This window comes from Cyprinodon variegatus, unplaced genomic scaffold, assembly GCF_000732505.1.
Source record: "Cyprinodon variegatus isolate N-32 unplaced genomic scaffold, C_variegatus-1.0 Scaffold112, whole genome shotgun sequence".
NCBI classification, from domain to species: Eukaryota; Metazoa; Chordata; class Actinopteri; order Cyprinodontiformes; family Cyprinodontidae; genus Cyprinodon; species Cyprinodon variegatus.
The window spans coordinates 188,238-202,538 of record NW_015150565.1 but is presented as its reverse complement, the minus strand read 5'-3'; the positions used below and the strand labels follow the sequence as shown (position 1 = coordinate 202,538).

The window sequence follows — 14,301 nt, the reverse complement described above, 5'->3', positions numbered from 1 at the left end:
TTGGTGAAAAGGCAAAAACGTCTGGCACAATACTAAGAAAGTGGAAGGAGCTCAGGAATATATGACTCTTATTCAGCCTGGCACTACATGCAACATCCCACATTATGGGACATCAATGATCATGAGGAAGTTGAGGGATTGGTCCAGGACTACACAGTAAAATCTGCTCAATGACCTAAAGGGATCCGGGACCCCAGCCTCAAAGAAGACCAATGCTGAAAGATCTGAATATGCTGCAGAAATCTTGGATTTCTGCTGCATTTTAAACCTTGTTAAGAGCTATGGGAAATATCTGATATCAGCAATTGAACACTTAGGTTTCTTTTCCAAAGATTTTGCTTTTTCTTAAGTATCAAATGCTTAAGTCAATAAATAAAATGCAATTAATTACTTTAAAATAGGATTGTGAAGATTTCTGTTTTAGATTCTGTAAACCAAGTTTCAAAAGAACCTATGACAAAAATAAAAGACTTCTTCTTGCTTTGTAAGTGGGAAAACCTGCAAAATCAGCAGCTAATCAAATTATTTCCCCCACTCTTTTATGTACAAATGAAAATATTTTGAACAATTGCTTATATACCTTTTATATGAACAGTTTGAAACCTGAGCTAGTTTTCAAGGGTTTGTTCTTGCCTCAACAAACTGCATATGAAATTTTATTGGGATTATTTTAAATTGTTTATTTAAAAGTATTTCATTTATTGATAAGATGCCCTGCTCACATGTTTTTGCTTTGTCCTATTCTTCTTGTCATGCCTTGAAGTTTTTGGCTGCATTTCTGCTATTTTGGGAAAACACTTTGTGTTCCTATTTACTGGTGAAGTATGATTTAACTTTCTTATTGTTGGTTATTTTCAGGCTTTGTTTCTGTTTGCCAAAAATCCCTTCAGGGATGCCTTTTCCCTAAAGCTTTTTAGCACAGGATGACAGTTTGTTCTTTGGCAGATTTCTCTCATGCTTGAAGTTCTTTCTTCTTTCCTTTTCATTTGGGTTTTCTTTTCATCCTGAATCTTTCCCTTTTCCTCTATTATTGTCAGCTTTCCTTACATTTGAACCTTGTATTAACTCCAAATTGTCCTTCCAGGGTGTCTCTATTTCCTTTTTGTATTTTTTTTTTTTAAGTTTACCCCTGGCTGCTACTGTAAGTAGCCCTGCTGCCTTGCAGCATGACGTTTCTGGGTTTGATTCCCGGCCTGGGGTCTTTCTGTATGGAGTTTGCATGTTCTCCCTGAGCATGCATGTGTTCTTCACGGGTACTCCGGCTTCCTCACACAGTCCCAAAACATAACTGTTTGGTTAATTGGCTTCTCTAAATTCTCCTTAGGTGTGAGTGTGTGCAGGAATGATTGTTTGTCCTGTTTGTCTGTGTTGCCCTGCGATGGACTGGTGACCTGTCCTCCCCCGTAGACAGCTGGAGATAGGCACCAGCACCCTTAGCGACCCCAATTGGGATAAACGTGATGGAAAAATGGATGGTTTTTCCATGTAACTTTATTGACTGATTAATTTTTGTTTCTATTACATATCACCTAGTATCTTACATTTTTGTAGCCCTCTTAAATACTTATCATATCTGTTCTTGCATTGTGGGAATGACCCATTACTTAACTTTAGACCTAAGCTCCCTCTTCTCTAAATACATCTTATTTTGTTGTTAATAATGAAATTTTCTATTTTATGCATGCATTCAGTATGCCTTCAGTTTAATCTCACTTCACCTTGGAAACAGAATGCTTGAAACAGGAGTCATGGAAAACATCCAAAACATTAAATATGTTTTGTTGATGCCATTTAATTAAGTGATTTTTTTTCCGCTAAATATAGATTATTTAATTAATCTACTGCGTGCTGAATGATGATTAAATGCTAAATGTTTCTAGTAGTTGGTGTGAGCCAGCTGTTATTTTATAAACAGATCATGGAAATCATTCGATTTATCAACTTTTTTGACCTTTTTTTGTGACTTTCTCCCACCCTAGATATATTTTTAGATTTCTTTTGGGAAAATTAAAAAGGTACCATGAAGCCAAAGTTCTATAAAAAAAAAGATCTTTGTGACAGAAGTGTTGTAGCATACAGTAGCCTTAGCGTAGTTTACCATCATCCTCATAATTTCCACATCTTGTGTTGAAAACAAAAAAACAAAACATTGTTCAGATTCTAAGCACAATTACTCTCTGTACTCAGCCGTATAATTCTGTATAACTCAGGCTGTTTTATTGAAAGAATTTAAACATTACTGTGGCATTTTATCTTTCCTTTATATATGGTGTCTTTTGTGACACTTTCTTGAACTTCAGATAAAAGTAAAGCTTTCATTAAGGTATAGTTTACCATTAAAACTGCAGCCTTTCTTCTTGCTTGCTGACACAGCAAATTTGATCAAAGTAAAGAATTATAGTTTTCAAGTCAGCAGATTCTCCCAAAGGGTTTTCAAAGTTGACGAGGATGTTTAATATTCAAAGAAGCAACATCAAAGGTATTGAGAAAGCTAATTATTCTAAACTGTGTTTATAGTTCAGACATTAGTAAGAGTGCTGAGATTTATAATAGTTTTAGATTTTCATAACATTAGTTCACGTTCTGATTTAGTCCAAAGTAATTTGTTTTATAAACATGATGCTCAGATGTCTGACTTTTATAAAATAATTACAATGTGTGTTGAACTTTGTGTTCAGCATATTGTGATATATTGCCTTGATTTTTTTTATTGATTGATTTTGTTTTTTGTGGATTTTAATTTTATTTAGGGTCTTATGACTTTTATTGCTTTGGGAGGTAAGGGTTTCAAAAGACAAAATTTATGCCAAAGCCTTTTGCAGATAAACCCAATGAATTATCGAATCACTGCACTGAAACAAACAAAGATGTTTTTATTAAAATGCATCCTTTGTCTTGTTTTATGGATTATCCTGTGAAGGTCTTATGATGCACAGAGTAAAACGTTTGTGCTGCCTTCAATTTGCGCACTTTATCATAAATTAATTTTTATTTTTAGTAACATTAATCATTTAAACAGTTTATTCTAAACTAGATGTAACGCAAGATAGTCTCAATATATTTTAACCAAGCTGTAGCTGTAGCACAGTTTCTTTGAGTGGAGTGCTTCCAGAATGATGGAAGGATATCTTTCCCTGCATCTCTGAAGTTAACATCATTGAAGTCATCACCATTATTTGTCCAGGTGTTTCTTCTCCGTAATATTGATGATACATAATAAACTCAGATTTTTCTTGTTGACCCAGCTGAGGAATCTTGGAAATGATCTTAAAACAAACTCTGCATATTGATGCTAGATTTTGATAAAATCATTAAGCAGATTTCAGAAGTGTCTGCATTCGGCTGTCTTTGAAGCTGCAGTCTAAGGGATCCTCCAAATAGCATCTAAGTGTTAGCAAAAATCCCCCCAAAAAATCTGGTTACAAGAGTGAACCAAATGAAAAAGTACTAATAAAGAAGGCCTAGTTTGAAAATCTGAATGTTAAGTTTTCTTACACGCATTGCGTACTTTGTATGAACAGAGGTAAAACTTTGGACCAAACCCTGATGCTATTAAAAATAAATACAGAAATAAATATATTCTTAAAGTTTGAATGCACCAAAAATATATATAAAATATATAAATGTTAGCATTGATTGAATTACACAAAATTCACAGCATCAAAATGTATTAATACGTCTTACGTACATGGCCTCTGTATGTATACTGCTAACTGAAACACATGTTCATGAGTCGACAACAAAAGCAGGAATTCAAGCACCGTTTTTAAATAAATTTGCTAAATATCTGACCCCAGCTCAGTGACAACCATATAGTAGTCTAACTATAGTAGTCTAAATAGTCTAAACGATAGACAAAAGCTGTCTGTTAAAGACCACCTGCTCCTAATTAGCAAAATGAGGCAGAAAGACGCGCAGAAATCGAAAAAGGACAGAAATAAACTAATAGGGTTGAAGGTAAAAAATAAACAAGTGAAGTATTAGGCAAAAACATAGATAAAATTTTTTTTTAATAATTTAATTGAAAATTTAAAAAGAAAAAATATATAATAAAGTATTTATTGCAAAGGTAAATAAAAAAAAAATCGAAGTAAAATATTTTTTTTTACATTCCATTCATAAATACTGCTTAACTGTATTTATTTGATGTCTTTTTTTGCTCATTTCATTTTATGCCTGTTTAGTTTTTTTCTAGGTTTATCTATAATTGTGTTAGTTTTTCCTCCTTATAATACTGTGTGAATAATTACGGTAAATACATGCATGCTGGTCTCTTTTGTGGGTCTGCTAAAATTACTCTTTGTCCGATAAGTGAGCCTAATTAAAACACATACTCTAACAGGTTAAGTATGACTGTACGTTCCAATTTGTCTCAATTATAGTTTATGTCTAGCTAATTTTAATTTTTTTCTCATGGAGGGGATCAATCCAGGTTATTTCTTTGTTGAAAACAACAGCTGCTTCTGAATTCATATGATTTATGTGTCACTGAAAATATATATATTTAAAAATCAAAGTAGTGATAATTACATCTATGATTTAACTAGACTAAAAAGTCTTATAGTATTTAGGATATGTCTTTCAAATCCTTTTTTAGCATCTTTGTAGTGTTTTCTTTGAAAACGGCCTGTGGAAAACTGTTTTAGCCTGACAGAATGATGTCCCAGTGAGATTCCTGTCTCATGGGAATAACTTCTAAAGCAGCCCAGCAGTGCAAAACAGGCTATCCCATTGGAACATTCCTAAGGGTTTTGTTTTTTCTTGAGGTTTCACACTCAACTACTATTAAACCCCAGATTTAAAAAGAAAAAGTACATCTCTTGTCTGTTTGGATAATTGTGGGTTATGTTTACAAATATTTATCAGCATTGTGGTTGGTTATTTTTCTTTTAAATTAACTTAATCCTTCTATCCTTTGATTGATCAAAAGATGGATGGATGGATGGATGGATGGATGGATGGATGGATGGATGGATGGATGGATGGATGGATGGATGGATGGATGGATGGATGGCTGCAATGCTAGTAGTGTGCAAATTCCCAGTGACTTTGGGATCTTTCCTAGGTTTTCCTTATAATTTAGTGGTATACAGTGTATGCTTTGAAAACCTTCAAAGGAAAGGAAGCAGAGAGGAACCATGATCAGATTCCTAAAGTTACCAAACTGGCTCTATGTTGTAGTGGAGCTGCTGTCCCAGTTCAAGCTCCCCTAAGATGCCAAAGCTTATTTATCTTTTACAATTTGCGTAGTTATAGCTACAGTATTACCAAGTATATAGTTAATTTACACTGCTGAAAAAAAAATAAATACAGGGAACATGTAAACAGCACAATATAACTTCAACTAAATCAAACATATGTGAAACCAATCTCTCCTCTTAGGAAGCAGCCATGAGCCATGATTTTGTAAAACCACACTTTAGTGCCCCATAACTACAAACATTTTTGTGGAAATATGCTGTTAGCACGCTTTAAGCAGAGCAGGCAAGTTTTATATGCACTAGTTTTGGCGAACATATTAGCCCTGTGTTTTATCTCTTTGTAAATAAACATAATTTTAGAAGGAAATCAAGATTGTTATATTGTGTCCCACTAAACTATATACTGACATGCTGGTTACACCGGGGTCAGAAATTCAGAAGCTAAGGTTTTGATTAAACAATTTTTCCCTATTTAGGTGTTTTAAAGACTGCAGATTTGCTACTCAAATCTAGTTTAGTACCTTGTGTTCATTGGATGAGGGAACTTTTCATTTGCATGTAACTATGACAAATTTATATCTCTGAAGTGTTTTTGTGAATGAGTCTTTTGAAAATGAATGAGGATACCCAACTCCTCCTATTAGCTGGTCTGCTATCACTTTATGCTGTATGCAGCCACATACAGTATTATTTTTAAATGCTCATCTCTGCAAGTGATGTCTAATTAGCAAAATATATTAAATGTATATATATATTTATTTCACAGGTACAGGGGAACAGTCAGTCACTTAATGAACGATGTAACAAGTGTTGGATTCAGCATTTGCAGTGTTAAAGTTAGTTAGGGCTCCACCACCAATAAGGTAAAAAACACCAAAGATTTGAGGCAATATCTAAATCAGCGCCACAAAAATTGGTTCTATTTATAGTCTTCTGTTGACTGCTCAGATTAAACTTATTTTAATTTGATGGTTCTTTGTTGTCTCTTTTTTGTTTTTAATCATATTTCTGGGCTATTATGAGCATATGAGTTGGACTCTAATTGGATAGTGCACATCCTGTGTATGCCCATGTTCATCTTTTTAAATATTCTGACTGATATATGTCAGATATCGGCCAATTTATTGTTTTTTTAAAGCCCCCTATATTGATATCTTAACCTTTTTTAAGGACATTAGTGTGTTTTTTCTCTTTAATTTAGTATTTGACTCCAACTCAAAGATTCCACTGGTTAATATGTTTGCTTTCCATTGATTATTTTTGCGTGATTTTTGTTGTCAGCATATTCAAGTTATTCATTCAGATCTAGGATGTGTTACCATTATTTTTGAGCAGTGTATATTACATCGGTGTAGTCTGAGTGGTACAGTTTAACGCTTTGCTTTTTCACATAGCCGTGACAGCATAGACTTAAGCCCTACGCTGTCATGGTTATGTGAGCACAGGATATGCTAAAAATCAACCACTCTAAGTCAAAGTAATAACATTAACATAGCTCTAAAGATGAGTGATTACAAGTCCAATAACAGGTCTGTGTCAGTTTTGGTTCCTTGTTTTTTCTTTTAGACCTTGCCACAGGGTAAAATGCTTGCCCAGATTCACTCTTTTGTCCCAATCTGATTTTCATATTCCTCTTCCTTTCCTCTTCTGACAATGTTTTCTTTGCCTTTTTTGCTCAATCTGCCACATCAACAACCCTTTCAAAAATGTTTTTTCTTATCCCTATTGAGAACTGTGTTTCATAGTGCGAGGCAGGTGCCTACTGGAACCAAAGGTTTTATATCTGGCTGTTTGTCTTACCATGAGAATGAGAACAGAGCCAAGAGGCTGCCACTGAATTGGTGCCACAGGAACTGCCGACCAGAGCTAGAGGGAGGTGATGGGGCACAGAGTTGTCTCAAAAACCATCACAGGGTACTTAAATAAAGAATATATATAGTTAAAATGGTACTTATTATAATCACAAACCATACTGGTGAAGAATGTGAGAGCTGGTACATTTCAGTCTGCACTGGGGGCCAGTTTGTTCTGCATATACTTACCTAACTGTTTGGTTAGATGTAGATCAGATAGCACCTAAATAATAAATAAATAAGTTGAACTTTATTGATCTCACAAGTACTTTTAAACTTTTAGTTGAGTAAAAAGATCAAGTAATAAAGTTCTACAAAAGTGTTTTTAAACAGTAGGATTTCTTCTAGTATATTTTGATACTTTTGACACTTCTGGTTACTGATTACATCCATATTTGCTGTTGTAAAATAAAACATTGAATCATTCCTGCTCTAATGTAAACGTTCTTACTTTGAAGGTGGGTAAACAAGTTCAGACCAGATTAGGTGAGAAATACAATTTCCTTCTGTTGGTTCCTTGCAATTTTTGAAAGATGGAGGCCGAGGCAGCTGACCTTTTGTCTCCATGCGATGTAAATCAGCTCGTGTCTTCATGGATGCTTTGGAACAAGCCCCAAGGAAACCATAACTCACCTTTGACATTAAAAGTAATAACTTTGCAGTTAAAACGTTCATCACTACCTTTTGGTTTAGCTGTATAACTATTTTTCTTTCACATTATTAACAAAATAATTCATGCTGCTTGAGTACGTTTTCAGAGAGATTGTTTTGGTTGACAAACAACAAAACAAACTCAAAGGAAGATCTTAGTCTTTTCAAACACACACATATCAGAAACATATTCTTAAGTCCGGTATAATAAAATGCATTCAAAGGTCCACTGCTAATAAAAACATAAATTTAATCTGGAATCAATTAATTTATTGTTGATGTAAAAACTGTTTTTCTTCAGTTTTTCTCTAATTTTGACAGGAACATTATTTTACAAATGGACAAAGTTGTATGCTTTTTTTTCTTTAAAGAATGTTAGCTTCAATATGAGCAAAGGTGGAAGAGACATAAACTTTCCGCTTTAGTCACAACAAAAATACTAACTGTGGGGGACTGAAAATAGGTTCAACCTTTTCTTTGAAATCATTTGAAAACTATGCATCATTTTCCTTCAACCTCATAATTGCACTGCAAAAACAATCTCAAAATGAGTAATAATGTCTTAAATTATGGGTATTTACCCTTAATTTGAGCATGTAAAATAGATGATTTACCAATGGAATGAGTATTTTTACTCTTAAAATAAGGTATCTAGATATTATGCACTTAAAATAAGACAATGCAATTGTTTTTCTTATTTTAAGTGTACATTGTCTTGTTCCATTGGCAAAGTGCCTCACTTAAATCCTTAATTCAAGAAAAAAATGGTCTTATTTAAATAAAAAATGACTTATTTAGATTTCATTTTTTTGCAGTGTGCTTACTTTTTATTATGAGTATCTATTATCCAAACAATGTAATATACTAAAGTTGCAATCATGTTGTTAAAAAACTTTTCAACAAGGATATATTTGCAGCAAATCCTTGACATATAAATTATTCATCATGGTTTAAGGAATAAAAAAAGGCTGACTTTTGATTCAAACTATATTTAAATTATAGCCACCAAATAGAGAAATATAATATGAGAGCTGTTTTTAATAATTTACAGACATTGGCTGGACTTGCAGACATAAATATGCATCAGAATGCCAGTAAACAGAAAGGACTCATTAAAATATTGTTTATTCTTCGGTGACTAAGGGCACCTCATCTGCTTAATACTCCTGACATCCACTGTCTTAGGTTGTGCCTGAAACTTTGACTTTTTAACCTCTGAAGAAGCAGCCTGAGGGACCTTTCTGCTAATGGCTGTCTTATTAAGGATCTATCACTGGATGTTTCTCAGTTTTCTGTTCTATTAGTTAATTGGCTTTTTATTGGATCCATTCAGAGAAGCTGATAGACGAATATCACAGAAAATACAGATAATAGTTTATTACAGCTTTTAAGAATGTTTCCCATATGAAGGTAAGCAACAATGTAGCTGCCATCTACATCATTAATATCCTTTCATAACGAACTTGCCTGCTTATAGGAATTAGAACTTTAAATTTCAAATAAATGCTATTCTATATGTTACAGCTCTTGAATTGTGCAATGATAGTGCTGCAAAACACTACCTTTAGTCAAACTCTATGAATTGATATAAACTTTTTAAATATTTATCTTTCAGAATAGATCTACTTGAAAGTTACAATACATTTTATTAACAGATCAATAAGATATTCCCACTAAAAGACCACAGCGTTTGTAAAACAAAAACTCTTTGTCGGGATTATTTAGAAAGTCTGATGGGTGTCAAGACGTAGGAGTAATCTAATAATCGTTCCCCTTTTTCAGCTTTACCTTATCAAAACTTAACCTTATTTTTTCTTTTTCCGTTGCCTGGTTGTTTGGGAGGACACTCTCTAAATAGTGATTATTGAGAAACCTGGCTATTTGTTTTGAATTCTGTATTCAAATGATTCTCCCTGGCATTAAGAGGAGTAAGCTGAGGTGCTCCCAGGATCTGTTAAAGCTGTTTCTAAATAAAGGCTCAGGCATTCTGTGCACATACATGTACTAATGAGAGGAGACCTGAGGGCAGACCAAGTACTTTCTGCAGTGATTATATCTCACTGCTGGAAAGGGAATGCCTTGTTGCCCCTTGATGAGATGAAGAAGATAGATATAGAAGATAAGAGGGAAGAGGGAGATCTTGGAGTGTAGGTGTTTTTGGTTGACTGGTTAAATTTTCACCCTCTATCTACAGCCATATTTTCCACATTTGTGAATCAAACCCCAACGCAGCTAGTCTTTTGAATCAGCTCAATATAGAAGACACCTGAGAGCTGCAACACAACTGATACATATGTAAATTTGTTTTTTTGTTGTTTTATTTACATATATATATATATATATAAAGATGAAAAATTGTATATTTTTGTGAAGAATCAGCAAGTGAGACACAATATTGAAGTGGAACGAAATTTTTTGGTCATTTTAATCTATTTTTACTAATAAAAATGGAAAAATTAGGTTTGCAAAAATATTTTGCCCCCGTGAGTTAACACTTTGTAGTGCCATCTTTTGCTGTGATTACAGCTGCAAGTCACTTGGGGTATTTTTCTATCAGTTTTGCACATTATGAGACTGGAATTTTTGTTCATTCTTCCTGCAAAACAGCTCGAGCTCAGTGAGATTGGAAGGAGAGTGTTTGTGAACAGCAGTTTGCAGTTCTTTACATGGATTCTTTATTGGATTCAGGTCTGGACTTTGACTCGGCCTTTCTAACTTCTGGATATGTTTATTTGTGGAAAATTCCATTGTAGATTTTGCTTTATGTTTTGGATCAGTCATTGTCTTGTTGAAAAATTAGTCTTTGTCCAAGTCTCTGGTCTTTTGCGGAGTCCCTCAGAATTGTCCTGTATTTGTCTCCTTCCATCCTCCCATTAATTTTAACCATCTTCCCCATCCACGATAAAGAAAAGCAGGTGATGATGATGGTGATCACCATGATGCTGCCGTCACCATGTTTGACAGTGGGGATGGTGTGTTCGTGGTGATGAGCTGTGTTGCTTTTACGGCAAACATGATGCTTTGCATTGTTGCCATATAGTTTGCTTTTGGTTTCATCTGATAACATCACCTACTTCCACATGTTTGCTGTGTCTCCCAGATGGCTTGCGGCAAACTTTAAACAAGACTTTTTTTTGGAAATCTTTATGTAAAATCTTTCTTCCATAAAGGCCAGATTTGTGTAGAATATGACCAATTGTTGTCCTGTGGACAGAATCTCCCACCTCAGCTGTGATCAGTGGTCTCTTGGCTGCATCTCTGTTCAGTCTTCTCCTTGTTTGAGTGGAAACATTAGAGGGACAACTTAGAAGGACGTCGGGGTCTTTGTAGATTTGCAGTGGTCTGATATTTATTCATTGCACAGTGCTCCTTGGGATGTTTAAAGCTTGGGAAATCTTTTTGTATCCAAATCCAGCTTTATATTTCTCCACAACAGTACCTGGGACATGCCTGGTGTGTTCCTTGTTTATGATGCTCTCTGTGCTTTAAACAGACCTCTGAAACTATTACAGAGCAGGTGCTTTATATGGAGACACACAGGCAGATTCTATTTATCTTTAGTCATTTAGGTCAACATTGGATCATTCAGAGATCCTCTTTGAACTTCTAGAGAGCGTTTACTGCATTCAAAGTAAAGTGGCAAGTTAATTTTGAATGCCACGTTATTTTTTTGTTTTGTTTGAAGTTTACATTTAAAATATCCAACAAAATTTGTTCTATTGCCTGACATGTGGTCAAAGTTTAAAAAGTGTATATATATATATATATATATATATATATATATATATATATATATATATATATATATATATATATACATGTATGGCAGTTGGGTAAAGAAATCAAAAGCTTACTTTGACTGTCCAGAATATAGAATATCTTGAGTGTTCAGTCGGGCTAACAATTCCCCCTAACGACCCCGCTTTCAGAGGCATATACCAATATTAGGTAACAAAGGACCAAAACGACCCTCATTCCTAAGTGGTGGACCCATTCGTCTAGTTAAATTTGCATGTTTTCTAAGCCAAAACAGGGCTTTGTTTTGTTCCGCCTTGAGCACAACGCTAATTCTGACATGAAAAATTCGGAATAGAACACGTTTCCTGTATGGGAAGTGAAACGTCTTCAAACTTGGAAACAAAGTCAAGTGGATTGTTTATTTTTTAACTTTTTTGGAAGTCTCCCATTATTTGTAAGATCACAAATTTAGAGAACCAATCTTGTAGTACTCCAGCTTAAACAGAGACTGCCCAAAATTGGTCTGCTAATCAGGTTTTGGTATTATTATTTAAGGCTGGACATATAGCAAAAATATATGTGGCAGTATAAGAGAACTTACACAAACTGATGCTATTACATCTTTATTTAAAATTTTATCTTTGAAAGAGGAACAGCAAGAGCGCTACAAAGTTTTTCTCATGACATCTGCAGCTTTTTCATTTGTTACAGAGATTGGCTGAAACCAAACTTGGGAAGGCGGGCACTTGGCTCTGCTGAATGTCCCTCCTTTCCTCTAACAGATTTAATTGGAGCAGTCCTAGAATAACAATGTGTAGAAAAAGTGTTACAAATTAACAATTTTGCTTGCCAGGTAAGGAGTCAGCAAAATTTAATCTGTGCAGAAGCAACCAGAAAATACTCCATGGGGATACTGTTTGTCTCACTCCTTCCAAAATGATGTTGGGTCCAAAAGGGCCTGGAGGTATCACTACTCCTACCAGCTGCGTCACACTCTTCACTAAGGTGAAAATGAGGAGTTTTATGAAGAAAGCACTTGAAACTCTACAGAATGGGTCTAATTATGGCGTTACTGTAGGGTACTGGTTGAGCATTCTCCCAGACAATAAGAAATAATAGAAGGGTAGAAGTTGAAAATGAAACCGCAGACATACTTTTGCAGTTACACCCTGTAATATACAAGTGTCTATGGCTCTTCTTTTCTTCCTCCTCTCTCATTCTCCATTTTGCCATCGGTTTAAGGTGCCAGTCATTTATAAACTTAAGCTCTAAAGCCCTGTTCAGCTTGTTTTGCTTCCTGCTCTGACTGAAATACATCCTTTCTCTCTGCCATTACATTAGTGTGATTTTTTCCCCCCTTAAACAATGTCTTAAATGCAGTGGTTGCCCTTTGCACTTAGTCCTTTTCTTAGTTCAGTTCTGGTAGATTCCAACAGGAAATGACTCATATGTAAATTGTATATTCTAAATGAGTGGTAGGGTTTTGAATGTTTGAGTATTTTTAAAGACAGTCAAGTATGCTGTTGTAGACATCAAAATTTACTGTGTTTCCTATTCAGTATTTTCTTTCAGTGTTTTTATTTTAATAAAAAAAAAATGTATTCTTTTAATTAAGTTGTTCCAGAGGGAATTAAAGAACCTGTTTTATTCATGTGTTTATATTTGGAGTAAGGTCGTCCTCAATTATTTAAACTCCTGCTGCTTGTCAGGGGTTCTGATTAGTAATAGTACTACAAGGAAAAAATCTCAGAAAATGTCAATTGAGTGCTGGCTCTGAAGATTGATCCCAGTGGTTCTGTTTGGATGATTCAGATCACTGAGCGACTGATCCAAATCCCGATGGTGCTGGACAGGCCAAAGGCTAATGGGAGTCATGCACAGGGAAACGGTTAACTGGGTAGAGGTTCCCAGAGGGTTAGATGAGAGGGAAATCCAGAGTCCAAGGAGAGAGGATCTGCAACAGAAGGTAGACTAACTGGGCAGAAGTTTTCAGATGACAGGCTGATCGGTCCTTGCTTGGGTAATAGATGACAGACAGGAAAACTCACCCAAGCATTCTCCTCAGTGTCCTCATGTCTGATGTCTGGCAGAATGAGTGAAGAATGAGGGGAAAAAGCAAGTAGTCATAATTAGAAATGCAGCCGGAACTTCACTATTTCTGAACACTAAGCTTTATCAGTTACCGCTGGTAGGAAAATCAGCATCTAAAGGTCAAAGTTTACAAATACACACAAGTTGTGGCATGCAAGGTTTAAAATTTAACTGTGTGCATTAAAAAACTCATTAAAACATGTTGTATTTTTTTAAAAGCTATATAGAGAAAATTAATACGAGATGTCTTTGCTATGTCTGTGCTATTATTAATAAGTCACTCTACAGGGGATTTGTTGAAATTTTGTGGAATATTTTGGGAATCAGCTTAAAATTGGGAGCAGTTAAAACAAGCTTTATCATATCTTAAACTAAGAACTAAGATGTTTGGACTTTGCAGTCCTGAGTGCCAGGAAATAATTTTATGGGTTCTGGCTTAAACATTTCTGCAGTAAGCTTTATACTATTTGTAGGTGAGTGAAGAGTAGTATATATTTACTTATTTGTTTAATAAGTTTCTGATTGGAAATATTCTTGTCTTCTTAATGTCCATTTACATTTCTCTGAATAAATTTTATCTTGTAAGGATCAACATTCAATACTCATAATTCTTGTTTTTCCCTATAAGTTATTATCCATTCCCATAGAAAAAATTCTGCTTTTTAATTTCTCAGAATTTGTAACTTTAACTTTATATAACTAAATGCTATCAAACAGCAACAAAAACAACAGTTTCTGTTTAAAATGCAGTAATTTAAAATAGTTTG

At 34.6% G+C, this 14,301-nt stretch overlaps 1 protein-coding gene across 1 annotated transcript in view; it reads left to right on the top strand.

Moving 5' to 3' along the window:
- Positions 1-14,301, top strand: part of LOC107084928 (collagen alpha-1(XIV) chain-like) — a 145,600-nt gene that overhangs the window by 44,971 nt on the left and 86,328 nt on the right. The window lies entirely within an intron of this gene.